We start from the raw sequence: 14,473 nt of genomic DNA, 5'->3' as shown, positions 1-14,473 counted from the left end.
ATAAGTGCCACTCTGTTCTTGAGGAACAAGGATAAAGAGAAAAATACAGTAACAGACTCTCAGCAGTAAATTATCCCTAGTAAATATTTTCATATTGTTTATTGCTCTTTTTTTATCCCTTCTCATTTTACACAAATCTTAATTGCTCTAATCAATACATAAATTAATTAGATCTAATCAATTCAATGTGACTTTTTCCCCCAGCTTTTTGGTCTAATTTTAAAGAAAAATCATAACATTTGTCTTTTATGTCCTTAAGAAAATATATGGAAGTATTAATGAACTACTAAGAGTAACTCCTAATCTGTGTAGCTTTCATTGTCTTTTGTGAAAATATGTGTTATTTAAAAAATAGTTCTTTATACTATAGGCTCACCTCTGAAAAAGGTTGGAAGCACTATCACCTAAGTAAATAATACAACAGGTAAAACTGGAAATAAATTTATATTTAGTGTAGAATTAGATGTTTTATTTCAGTGACTTGGGTAGAAAAGCTACAATTATGGAGCTTTCAAAGATGATAGCATAATGATACAGTTCTTTATCTGATTTACAGAGAAGGCTGCCATTTGAAACAAAAGAAAAAGAGTAACTAGAACTGAATGAGCTCGAATTAAATGACCACAATTCTGACTTTTTTCTTTCCATCTCAGATAAGAAGATATCATTTGACTGAAAGAACGAAGGAAAAAAAAATAGGTGGACTCTATGGCTTAGGTGACTGCAAATGGAATACCTTTCACCTCTAATTGACTGGGATTGAAATGGAGGCAGTCTCCATAGAGACTGAAATTCCTCCATGAGGGATGGCAGCTCTTCACAGAGACTGCCTATGGAGGCTGATGCCTCCATTTCTGAGATAAGGAGCATGACATTAGGACTAGATTCACTGGCTCCCATAGCCAATCTTAGCTTCATACTTAGTTTCAATCTTAGCTTCAATACTCCATATTTTAAAATATAGTGCTCTTCAAAACAATTCAATTTGAAGAATTATAACCTGTTTACTATAATACGGTGAGGCTTGGGGAAATTTTTTAATCAATCTAGTTCTTAAACTAGTGCTCACACTATTAAACTTCATGTTATATCCATCAACGTGTATCAGGGTTTTTTCCTTCTATATGATTATACACTGCAATCCTGTAATTATATTGTCACAAATAAGTGTTATGATTTAAGGATTCATGCATTCTGCCTCTGAGATATAGGTTGAATTTTAATCATAAAATAAAGCATTTTATCATAAAATAAAACAGAAATGCAGGCCTTCCATTTACTACTTAAACCATCCATTCTTTGTTTGTGTCCTCCACCCCAGGTGCTTCAGGCTTTTGCTGACCTTCCTGGCTGCTTTTCAGCTTTGAATATTTCTTCTGTTAAATTCTCTGGCCGTTTGTAACGTCTAATTTTGGCTTCTCCGAGGTGCATCCAGACCATTATCAGGTTTGCAGTGAAGGCTCCCTAAACTCCCTCTGTATCCACCCTTCCTTCAAACTACCATTCATGGCCCCTGCGCTCTTCAGCTCAAAGCAGAGAATTTTCTCTAAACATAAATGGGACCATGCTACCTCTTTTCGTAAATCCCTGTCGTGTGTTTTACCGAAAGAACAAAATTCCAAATTCTTTGAAAGGCTCTGCATTGTCTTCTTTAAAATTGCCTGCCTCTCCTCTCTTCATTCAATATACTGTAGCCGTGTTTTTACTCCATTCCTCCAAAGTGCTAAATCTATATCCACTAGCCACAGCATTTTTTCCACAACTCTTCAAGTGACTGGATTTCTTTCTCTTCTTTTGCTGTCATTTTATATGTAGATCATCCAAAGATGTTTTTCCTGATAATCTATTTAAAAGCTCACAAATACAATTCTTAATATGCATCCATGAATATATATATACATATATACATAACTCAATCATTTTCTGTACAGCAGAAATTAACACATTATGAATCAACTATACTTCAATAAAATTTTAAAAATTATTAATCCATACTATACCTCCTTCAAATACATACTGAAATCTGTACCAATATTTTGCATTGAGCAAACTGCTTGTATTTTCTCTTTCTGTTCCACTCAATCACAAGCTCCATTAAGCCTGGACCTTCTGTATTACTCAACACAGGATCACCGACCTCACCACCAAGATACACCACCTCCTCAAATTTCTAACCAGCTTTGATGTACTAGACACCTGGTACTAACATAGATTTTTACACAAAAATTGACTCTGAATTCATGGTTGTTAAAGATGGTGCATTCTGTTGACATGACTATCGACAGGCATCTGTTCTAAATTTGGATATTATTCATGGTTGTATGTTTATTTATTTATATATGTTGTGACTGTCTCTCACTAGTGTGTGCATGCACTTGTGTCTCTTCCACTGTGTCTGACTCTTTGTGACCCTATGGACTGTAACCCACCAGACTCCTCTGTCCCTGGGATTCTCCAGGCAAGAATACTGGAGTGGGTTACCATGCCCTCCTCCAGGGGATTTTCCTGACCTAGGGATGGAGCCCTCCTCTCCTGCATCTCGTACATTTCAGGCAGATTCTTTACCACTGAGCCACTGGGGAAGCCCCATGTCTCTCACTAGATAAGGTAATAAGTATGAAAATGTGGTTTAGACTCAATGGACATGAGTTTGAGCAAACTCCAGGAGATAGTGAAGGACAGGGGAGCCTGGTGTACTGTAGTCCATGGGGTCACGAAGAGTCAGACATGATTTAATGACTCAACAACAACATACTGTTTTGAAGTACATGCATAAAGCAAGCCCACAACTCTCAAAGAAAAGTCAGAGCTTGTTAGTCATTAAAGCAGCAAAAAATATATTTTATTAAGGACTGTCACAGTGCAAAATCACTGCAGATGGTGATTGCAGCCATGAAATTAAAAGACACTTACTCCTTGGAAGGAAAGTTATGACCAACCTAGATAGCTTATCAAAAAGCAGAGACATTACTTTGCCAACAGAGGTCCGTCTAGTCAAGGCTATGGTTTTTCCAGTGGTCATGTATGGATGTAAGAGTTGGACTGTGAAGAAAGCTGAGTGCCAAAAATTGACGTTTTTGAACTGTGGTGTTGGAGAAGACTCTTGAGAGTCCCTTGGACTGCAAGGAGATCCAATCAGTCCATCCTAAAGGAGATCAGTCCTGGGTGTTCATTGGAAGGACTGATGCTGAAGGTGAAACTCCAATACTTTGGCCACCTCATGTGAAGAGTTGACTCATTGAAAAGACCCTGATGCTGGGAGGGATTGGGAGCAGAAGGAGAAGGGGACGACAGAGGATGAGATGGCTGGATGGCATCACTGACTCGATGGGCAGAGTTTGAGTAAACTCTGGGAGTTGGTGATGGACAGGGAGGCCTGGCGTGCTGCGATTCATGGGGTTGCAGAGTCGGACATGACTGAGTGACTGAATTAATTGATTGATTGCAGTAGAGAAAAGAGACCTTAGAATAAAATCAGGTCCAGTTTTGAATAAAGCATGAACAAGTGGAAATTTATAGCATGTAAAAGTGGGAGGGTTGGAGGATAGAAAATTACTAAGAGGAGACAACAGAGGCAAGAGGGATTCTATCTAAACCAACCAAAGAAGCTGTTTGCTGACGGCAGGTCAAAATGAACAAACATCACCTGGAAGATGGTGAAACATGAGAAAATGAATCAAGCATCAGGGTGGTGAATACTGTTTAACTTAGCAGAGTTCTTGATAAAACTAGACTTTTACAAAGCAGAGCACAGATGAGTCAGGAGAAGTTCCAAGAGTCTGAATAAAGTTGGGTCAAGCGAAGACTCTCTGTCATAACATACTCTTTTCATGAATGAATGTACTGAGAAAAATGTTGTCTAAGTGATTTATGAAAAGCCTCATTCTTTCTGAGCTGTTAATTTCATTTATGCAATTAAAGAATCTGGAATTCATAAAGGCTAATAATTGGTTGAATTAGCTTAATTTTTTAACAATCACATAAGCCTTAAGAAACTCTTAGTTGCAGGTGAAACAGATTGGTGAGACCACCAAGGAATGGGAAGAATATGGGTCTGGTTTCATTCGGGAATTTCCTTTTACCTGCTTCTAGATAAACAAGTACATTTCATCACTTGAATAACTGAAAGTAAGGTCACCAAAGGCAACCACTTAAGTACCTCTGAAGCAACTGTCCTATATGCAATGTCTGCTCAAGTTCTAAAATAAAGGCAGCTTTCACCTCTATTCTAGTAATTGAAGAGTGTGGGGTTTCTTGACTCCAATGTTCTATCATTTCTAATAGGCTTGTTCTCATTGCCAACATATTAAATATTTTTTAAAAAGTGTTTTATACTTTCACATAGAAAGTGTTTTAGGCATGGGTAAAATGAAAAACTGTCAAAGAACAAGGCAAACAAAATTGTTCATCACTGAAGAACTACTGCTATTTAAGCTACATATTAGGGAAATCTACGTTACCTCATCAGTGCTAGATATTACATCATCCAATTGGGGGAAAATTCATTTTTATTATATTGTCATAATAAAATGTGAAGCTTATCCTTAGTTTGTTTCATTTTCAAGGCGTGGGCTTCCCAGGTGGTCAAGTGTAAAGAATCCGCCTGCCAATGCAGGAGACAGAAGAGACATGGGTTTGATTCCTGAGTAGGGAAGACCCCCTGAAGTAGGAAATAGCAGCTTACTCCAGTATCCTTGCCTGGAAAATTCCATGGACAGGATACAGTCCACGGGATCGCAAAAAGCCAGACCTCAGTGTGCACACACAAATGAGCTTTTTTTTTTTAATGTAAAGTTATATGAATAAATCAACACTAGTAGAATTTTTATTAAAACTCCCAATGAGATCATGCAAATTGGAAGAATTTAGACTTCCTCTAGAAAATCTTTGCCCCTCTCTTGGTATTCCATTTGATTAGCTTCAACTCCAAGTTCAGTTCAGTTTAGTCACTCATTCATGTCCGACTCTTTGTGACCCCATGGACTGCAGCACGCCAGGCTTCCCTGTCTATCACCAACTCCCGGAGCTTAGTCAAACTCGTGTCCATCAAGTCAGTGATGCCATCCAACCGTCTCATCCTCTGTCGTCCCCTTCTCCGGCTTTCAATCTTTCCCAACATCAGGGTCTTTTCCAATGAGTCTTTTCTTTATATCAAGTGGCCAAAGTATTGGAGCTTTAGCTTCAGCATCAGTCCTTCCAATGAATATTCAGGACAGATTTCCTTTAGGATGGACTGATTGGATCTCCTTGCAGTCCAAGGAACTCTAAAGAGTCTTCTCTTTTGCTTTTGAATTCTTTGCTGCTCAGCTTTCTTTATAGTCCAACTCTCACATCCATACAAGACTACTGGAAAAACCATAGCTTTGACTAGACAGATCTTTGTTGGGAAAGTAATGTCTCTGCTTTTTAATATGCTGCCTAGGTTGGTCATAGCTTTTCTTCCAAGGGGCAAGCATCTTTTAATTCCATGGCTGCAGTCACCATCTGCAGTGATTTTGGAGCCCCGAAAAATAAAGTCTGTCACCATTTTCATTGTTTCCCAATCTATTTGCCATGAGTGTATGGGACCAAATGCCATGATCTTAGTTTTCTGAATATTGAGTTTTAAGGCAGCATTTTCACTCTCCTCTTTCACTTTCATCAAGAGGCTCTTTATTCCTCTTCACTTTCTGCCATAAGGGTGGTGTCATCTGCATATCAGAGGTTGTTAGTACTTCTCCCAGCAATCTTGATTCCCGCTTGTGCTTCATCCAGCCTGTCATTTCACTTGATGTACTCCGCATATGAGTTAAATAAGCAGGGAGACTATATACAGCCTTGACGTATTCCTTTCCTGATTTGGAACCAGTCTGTTATTCCATGTCCAGTTCTAACTGTTGCTTCTTGACCTGCATACAGATTTCTCAGGAAGCAGGTCAGATGGACTGGTATTCCCATCTCTTTAAGAATTTTCCACAGTTTGTTGCGATCCACATAGTCAAAGGCTTTGGCATAGTCAATAAAGAAGAAATAAATGTTTTTCTGGAACTCTCTTGCTTTTTCTATGATCTAACAGATGTTGGCAATTTGATCTCTGGTTGCTCTGCCTTTTTTAAGTCCAGCTTGAACATCTATGCTAAGCTAAAGGCAAAGGAGAAAAGGAAACATATATCCATTTGAATGCAGAGTTCCAAAGAATAGCCAGGAGAGATAAGAAAGCCTTTCTCAATGAACAGCACAAAGAAATAGAGGAAAACAATAGAATGGGAAAGACTAGAGATCTCTTTAAGAAAATTAGAGATACCAAGGGAAGATTTCATGCAAAGATGGGCTCAATAAAGGACAGAAATGGTATGGACATAACATAAGCAGAAGACATTAAGAAGAGGTGACAAGAATACACAGAAGAACTATACAAAAAAGATCGTCATGGCCCAGATAGCCACAATGGTGTGATCACTCACCTAGAGCCAGACATCCTGGAATGTGAAGTCAAGTGGGCCTTAGAAAGCATCACTACGAACAAAGCTAGTGGAGGTAATGGAATTCCAGTTGAGCTATTTCAAATCCTAGAAGATGATGCTGTGAAAGTACTGCACTCAATATGCGTCAAATTTGGAAAACTCAGCAGTGGCCATGGGACTGGAAAAGGTCAGTTTTCATTCTAATCCCAAAGAAAGGCAATGCCAAAGAATGCTCAAACTACCACACAACTCCAAGTTATCCTGTAGTATATATTGACTATGCTGCAATCAGATTTCCTTCTGTTCATTTGCACTACTTAAAAGCAAGTTGAATTTTTGTTATATAATTATTCCTGCCTTTATCAATATGAGTCATGTTCATTTAGGCCTGAGATGCCTCAATAAGCTCAACCTATAGAACTCGCTAAAATTTCCCCATTCTTTCAAGGCTTCAGTTCTCCATTTTCACAGTTCTATCTTAGAAAGGCTTCTTTCTCATTCTTATTCTCCACCCATGCTCAATGATCTCTCAGTCTGATGCTCTCTCAATTGTCCTTCAAATGCAACTCATTGGATATTTGAAGATCGTCTTGAAAGTGACCTTGAATTTATATCTTTTTCTCTAGAATAAACCAAAGAAACCATATACTTTGCAGTTCAAATGCAGGTGAGTAAAATCAATAGCTTATACTTTAAGCTTACAAAATCAGAAAGCCAAGACCTAAAGAGTTTATGTATGACTTGTCCAAAGATCACATCTTAGAATAAGCCAGACAGGAGTGAAGAACAGAAGCCTGATTTTTCCATGTTTATGATCTTCTAGGGATTTCCCAGGTGGCGCTAGTGGTAAAGAACCCGCCTGCTAATACAGAAGACATATAAGACGTGGGTTCAGTCCCTAGGTTGGGAAGATCCCCTGGAGGAGGGCATGGCAACCCACTCCAGTATACTTGCCTGGAGACTCCCATGAACAGAGGAGCCTGGAGGGCTGCAGTCCATAGTGCCGCAAAGAGTCAGCCATGCCTGAAGCAACTTAGCATGCATGCACGATGCTCTAGCTGGCCGCTTTAAACATTAGTGATACTTGACTTGCTCCCAAAGGATATTAAGTTGGGGATACCAGGTAGGCAGCTACTTACTCCATTCATTCAAAACACTTGCCTTGTTCATGTTGTAAGATGCAGAATAGACATCTTAATATTTTAGTCCTGCAAAAGATACAGTAAAAGTACCTATGTGTCCCTTCATTCTAGTGGGTGCGGTGGTGATGAGCTGTTACTTCCCAGTACCTCCCCCTTCAAATACCATCCACAAGAGGTAAATTTCAAAAATGGTGACTCTGACAGCTACCTTTGTATCTCACACAGTATAGAGTTTCACAAAGGTTTGCTGAATATAATGGAATTGAGTGAAATGTGAAACCTCCAGTTCCTATGGATTTTTGTCAAACACATGCTCCCTGGTTGTATTTCTCTGTTTTCAAAGTCTCAGGTTTCCCTCTCACTGTTCTTGCATGTCATTTTCACTGATGCCTCAAATTTAGTGCTAAAACTATTTTTGGTTTGTAAGATCACTGTTTAAAATTAAAAATAGAAAAATTTTGAAGTTACCTATTTTGTAAAGAGTCTCTCTTTCCATAATAAAAGAGAACACATTAAACTAAAAATGTATGTTAAAGAAATTAATGTTATCCTTGACTAGACATTTGGAAATCCTATTCTCTGACTGTAAGAAAGGTCATTAACTATCTATTGGCTCACTTCATTTAAATCAATTGTTTCCAGTGAATTCAAGTAAAGAGGGTCACTGAAATTAACCATCAACTTGAATATGCAAGACTAAACTGCTATTTATCAGTTTTTAACCTAGATTCCTCAAATCAATGTCCACATATGCTAAGAAGTAATCATTTTGGTAAATTAATTTTATTGAATAGTCTCATATGTTCTCACTGAAAAATTCAGTTAGGCATTTCCCCCCTTTTTTTCTGTTTTATATGTTTCTTCTAATAGGTTTACTTAGGAAAGGCTCCTATATCAAAATATAAAATAGTTGCACCAAATCTTTCAAAATTTTTTGAATATGATCCATTAAAAGATCAGTATATTTAAGGATCAGTTTTAACTTTTTATAGCAATTGAAAGTGTCCTCTAATGTCTATTATAACTGTGTACCTAAAATGTTAACTTATCCAATATGTGCTGTGTACTAGGTAATTAGGACATTTCCCTCAAAGCAATGATATTAACTAAGGTTGATGGTAAGGGACTAATCAGATAGGAGAAATGAAAACGTAGAGAAAATTATAGGAGAAAATCATCTAATGCAAAGACCAACAATAGAAATATAGACCATCCACACTTGATCTAACCCAAAACAGGTCAGAGGAATTACAAATCTTCTTCTAATTATATACAGTACTGAGTGAAAGTATCTATGAAAAGAAATCATCAACTAAAATCATGTATGTGTTAAATAACAGCCTGCAGATTGAAAACTGCAAACATCTGTGGTCCCCTTGAGTTTTCTTTCCTTCAACACTTTCAGTAAATTTAATGACACAAGTGGAACCTTGTGGCAGTCACAAAACTACAGAGTTTATAGATGAACTTGGGATATTTTATGTTCCTTTCAGGATAGGTCAAATATCACACTCACACACACACACACACACACACACAGAGTCAATGCATTGCATCCATCAATCGGGAAAAATTTTGCAGTTTGATAGTGGTATTTTATTTATTCAACTTTCCTGTTTCTTTGCTTTCTCTCTCTCTCTCTTTTTTTCAAACAGGGTCAAATGCTGTCCTTCAGATCTGCTACAATCAGGTGAGCTCTGTAGAACTTCCCCTTTGTTCTTTGGAGGGGATACGTTCACACACTGATGTGTACCTTTTGATGATCTGAAAAATGTGGGTGTTCCTTAAGGGCTACTGATCTAGATGCCTTCGTTGCTCGAAATAGATCAAGGGAGGCTTTCTCCAAAAATCCAGAGTCATATCACAAAGAAAACCAAGAAGATTAAAAGTTTTATATTAAATTACACTCTTACCACTAAGCAAAGCTTGTACCTCTTTTAATTTTTTTGGTAGAATTACCGGAGAAAATAGCTATACTTATATGCCAAATTCAATAGCTCAGTCTTCTCAAAAAATGGATAAATGATCACATATCTTTAAATTAAACAATGAAGCTGAGGTTCGCCAGAATCAGCAATATATTTCAGCATTAACTTACCTATAATGCCAGCAGTTATTTTGATATTGCAGTCTGTTGAGGCATCAAGATTTTAGAAAAGAAATGGTAATACTTATCGTTTGGATTGGGGTTGCATTAACTACGAAAAGGATAAATAACTGAACTGACAAGTAAACAAGAGGGAATTGTGTCAATATGCATCTTAAGGCTAAATGCTCCAAGTTTTTAAAAATGGGCTTTGGCAAAAGAAGTGTAGAAATTGTAGGGGAAAAAATTGTAGAAAAAATTTTTGATAACTTGAAATAACTTGAAATATTTATTTTTTGTGATAATGTTGATGGCAAACCCTAAAATATCCAATGCACCAATACCATAAATTAATGCCTTTCAGAAAAGGGAGTTGGAAATTTCACTTAGAACTTTAACTTTTATACAATGCCTTCACCAATAGTCTAGCCTCAAGAAGATGCATTCTACCAGAAAACATCAGCTGAAACTTTTTGAGTCTTGCAACATATCACATTCTCTGATATCCAGTTACTTATTTTTGCCATATGCACAATTGAGATAAAATTACTCAACATTCTATGTAAGGGTCAAAAGTCAGCCCCTCCTTGTTCTTCTGAGAATGGAGGCACACATTTAACTCCTATTTTGACAGTCTGCTCTCGTCAAATGAAGAGAATCAAGTTTATACAATAAAAAAATATAAGATTAGGATATTTTAAACAGGGATGATAGTCTTTAAAATGCTTAGTAATATTTTGAAGAAAGACTGAAAGTAACTATGAACTGTGATTATGCATGACAAAAAATCACTGTCCCGAGTTTGAAGAACTGGGAATTATCTGGTGGATCATGGATCAAGTCACCTGCCAGATGTAAAGCATGGCAAATTAACTGAAGGGGAGAAAGGAGCTGAAGAGGAGACCGGAGCATCACAAAGGGCTTTTAGTCACAGTTTAATATTTATAGTTCTTTTAGGCAGGATATTAGTCAAACTTGTCTAAATTGGATTCAAAGTGATAACATGTGGCCCGGATTCTGGGTCCACAAAGCCTTAACATTGTTTTACTGAAATAATTGTCTTTAAAGTAAGCAACATATTGCTTTTTTATGTGCTGTTGAAACTTATACAAGGTGAAGGAAATCTTTGAAAGAGTAAGGATAAAGATGAAATTAAAGATCCTAGAAATCAATTAACTGGTCAAATCACATATCCTTCTTTAATGTTTCATGCTAATAATTAGCTATTACTGACAGAGATTAAGGAAGCAAAGATTTTGAATTTAGATTTTCATAAACAAGTATAAGATCTTTGACTGTAATGCTTAAGCTGTCATATTCTTTGCAATTAACCACTGAAAATCCAATCTCTTCATGCTTTTAAACATTCAAATGAAGGACACATTCCTTAGGCAATCCAGCAGTAGAACTAAACCAATAAAATTACCTTCAACTTAAAAAGAATGTTATTTATTTAAAAGATAATGTTAAAAGTCTACCATATTGTGCATATATGTGTATATAAAATACATTAAGGCCACTGACCATCACCAAATTTGAATGAGCACAAACAAGAAATACAGTATACAGAAATATTGTTTCCTGTCATAAAATGTCAATTTATGGTTCTTTTATGGTTTGGATCAGGCTACATCACTCTAAACCAACTTATTAATAAAGAGTAGGCACAGTAGCAAATGAAATATTTTAAAACAATAAGTATAGCAACATAATATGTCTGATATTAAAAAAAAGTCCTTGAGCAAATGGATGCACATAAACTGATTTCAATCTGAAGTGCTTTGACATCCCTGAATATCAGATTAATTTCACAGAGGATTTTTAGGACCTATTTGGATATTTCACATGCTTGTACTGAATGTCCTTTGTTCTATCAGAACTGGGTGATATGTATTACATTGAATATTTTATACTCACTAAAGGGAAAACATCCCCACTATTCAGCAGGAAGTAGGCTGTATGTTAACTAATAACTAAGTGACTCTTGATCAGAATGGAGAGATTTGCTAAGTGGCTCTCAAATGGAAGAGGTCATTGCCCTCTTCTTAAAGAGGTCCTGGCTACATAGCTATTTTATGTCTATTTTAGGAGAGCTCTGAAGAAAACCAGGCTATGAATATAATAAACGTCCATGTAGCCAGCCAGTTCATTCAAGTGCCAAACAGTAAAATTTTAGAATCCAGCTAAGATATTTCTAAGGTATGTCTTGTGAAAGAATAATTTTTCTTTAAGAATATCAGCATTCTGTGTTACTAGAACACTGTGGAACAGTGTCCCAGTAAGTCATTATGGAGATATGAAAAAGAATATTGAATGCCATGTTCGGCTAAATGCAAACAGCTGAATCAAGATAGAATTTCACAAAATTTCAGTTTATTATATAAAATACAAAGTAGCAATCAAAACATTATATATGATATGATATATAACTAATTGGGTTTCCTTGATGACTCAGCAGGTAAAAATCTGCCTGCAATGCAAGAGACACGGGTTCAATTCCTGGGTCAGGAAGATCCCTTGGAGGAGGAATTGGCAACCTACTCCAGTATTCTTGCCTGAAAAAAAATCCCATGGACAGAGGAGGAGACTGGTGAGTCACTGTCCATGAGGTCACAAAGAGTTGGACACTACTCAGCAAGTAAACATGCACTTACGCTTATGACTAATTGACATTTTGTGTTCATCCTCCTTTTCCTTTTTCCTTTTGTTATTTGTCAACCTTCCTGAAAATCTGGTTTTTTGAATAAATATTTTTAGTACCCTATCTTCATTTTCAAAATTAATCTATCTTTTCTTAGGATACTTTGGATACTTCACTGTAACTTTTCAATGTTAAAGTGCACTAAATATATTTTCCTCTCTTCAAGAATGTGCTCACTTTATATGCTTATCTCTGTGGTCCTTAACATGAGTTGCATGTTATCATTAATTAGGGACCCTAAAAACTGCCTTTGCATGGGTTCCAGATTTATTGCATTATTTTATTGCTATGGGATGGATCTTATGTTTGTTTGTTTGAAGTTCACCAGTTGATTATAATGTTTAGCCAGAATTACCAACAACTGCACAACCAAATCCCACACACTCTTGGAGATTAGGACAATCACACCTGCAGGTTATGTTGCCTGGCATGCTCACACTTTCTTGAGGAAAGATTCTTTTCTTCCTACCAATAGCGCTTATGGACTATCTTACTCATATAATTTTTAGTACACACCATTTTAGACTTTTAGTTTTGGTAAACATATCAGATTGCCTTATTTTGCCTGCCTTCTTATAAAATCCTGTGGTCAGAGATTCCATTTTATATGTCTTTGTTTGTGGCTGTGCATTGTACTCTTTTTTTTTTTTTTGTACTCTTTTAATAATAATAATTTGTTTTTTTTTTACATCAATGTAATTAACTAATGCATTATCCACAACTAAATATTTTCTAGGTCCTATAAAAGTAAATACTCTTGTACTATGCTCTCTGAATGCAATTCATCATGAATTATTAACCAAATGAGGAGTGAACTCAAATACATATGCAAAAGTAAATATTTAAAGTGTGTGTATTAATATGAAGATTAACAATAAGAAAAAACAATTTAAAAAAAAAGTATCTCCAAGCCAATGTACCTTTTCATTTTATAAAAGGAAGAAGATGAAAAAGGTTGCCAGATTCTTATTTTTTTAAAGGTATATACGTGTTTTGTTTTGTTTTTTCCTTAGGAACTCTCCATTCCTTGAAAAGTACTTGGGCCAAAATTCTATGGATTTAAAAAGTTAAATAATGAATCTAGTTTTGTGTCTCCTAGAAACAAAAATATTAATGATAATAAATCATGGATTTAGACTTGAAGCAAATTTAATATTCCATTGTAACAATTAGGGAATGATAAGAAAAAACACAATCATAGAGGTTATAACAACTTTTTCCCTGAACAGCAGCTCCAGCACTCTGGGGAACTATTTGTATAAAGTGGTTTAAGTCTATTCTTTTTGGTTAAACTACTTAACGATTGGCCTATATTTTCCTTTCAAGATAATAAATTTTAACAGACCAGCTATGATTTGTGGAACAGAATTACCAGAAAAAATAAGATAAAAACTCAACTTCAACCTATAATGTGTGCCACACACTTTGTTAAAGTGGTTTTCTTTGATGGAGTAGAATAAGTTTTAAACCTTGCTTATTCTGAGTTGTTGCTATGGTAACTATGTATGTCTTATAAAACCGTAAACAATTGTGGAAAATGGTCAAATAGAGCACAAGTTTATAGTTGTACCAGTTTAGTTCAAATGTATACACATTCTATTTTTAATATTATCTTTACAAAGAAATACTTCATTTTAGATGGATGCTTAGAACCTTCTTCCAAAAGATTATGGCTATTTGTGTGTGGGTACATGGTGTGTAACTGGAGGAAAGTAACTTTCCGTCTTCCAAAACATAAAATGAGGTGATTATAATACAGACAACTAAAATCCACAGTTCATCCATATAATTATTATGAGTAGTCTATGAAAACATGCCAAGAGCTTTTCCAAGAATTAGGCCCTCAGGTATAAAGATTAGCATGGTTAAATTGACTGCTGGTGATTTGAACAACCTCTAAAGGCTCTGCATAAAATCCATTGACAATGAAAATTTTCATTAAAAAAATGTGCTGCCATGGGCAATCCATGCTAACTAGTTTATAGTCTCTATTTTTACAGGAGTTTGGAAGAAACTGTTTTTAAATAAGCCAAACAAAACTCCCTGAATTTGTTATAGATTAATACATGATGACTTTACCACCAAAAAAAAAGACAGAAAT

The 14,473-nt window shown here is 36.0% G+C and overlaps 1 long non-coding RNA gene across 4 annotated transcripts in view; it reads left to right on the top strand.

Annotated features, from left to right (window-relative positions):
* LOC122679038 overlaps positions 1 to 12,162 on the top strand; it is a 37,418-nt gene extending 25,256 nt beyond the window's left edge. Inside the window, exons 3-5 of one of the 4 annotated variants that reach the window (XR_006336321.1) lie at positions 7,070 to 7,110; positions 9,241 to 9,275; positions 12,130 to 12,162. This is a non-coding gene — a long non-coding RNA (uncharacterized LOC122679038). Of the gene's footprint in view, positions 1 to 653; positions 687 to 1,321; positions 2,937 to 7,069; positions 7,111 to 9,240; positions 9,276 to 12,126 lie in introns of those variants that run through there. The other 3 variants (XR_006336318.1, XR_006336319.1, XR_006336320.1) reach the window with 3 other exon arrangements.
* Positions 12,163 to 14,473: the final 2,311 nt, after the last annotated feature.

Source organism: Cervus elaphus, chromosome 21 (assembly GCF_910594005.1).
Source record: "Cervus elaphus chromosome 21, mCerEla1.1, whole genome shotgun sequence".
NCBI lineage: Eukaryota > Metazoa > Chordata > Mammalia > Artiodactyla > Cervidae > Cervus > Cervus elaphus.
The sequence above is the reverse complement of the archived record's forward strand: the minus strand, read 5'-3'. Positions and strand labels throughout refer to the sequence as shown.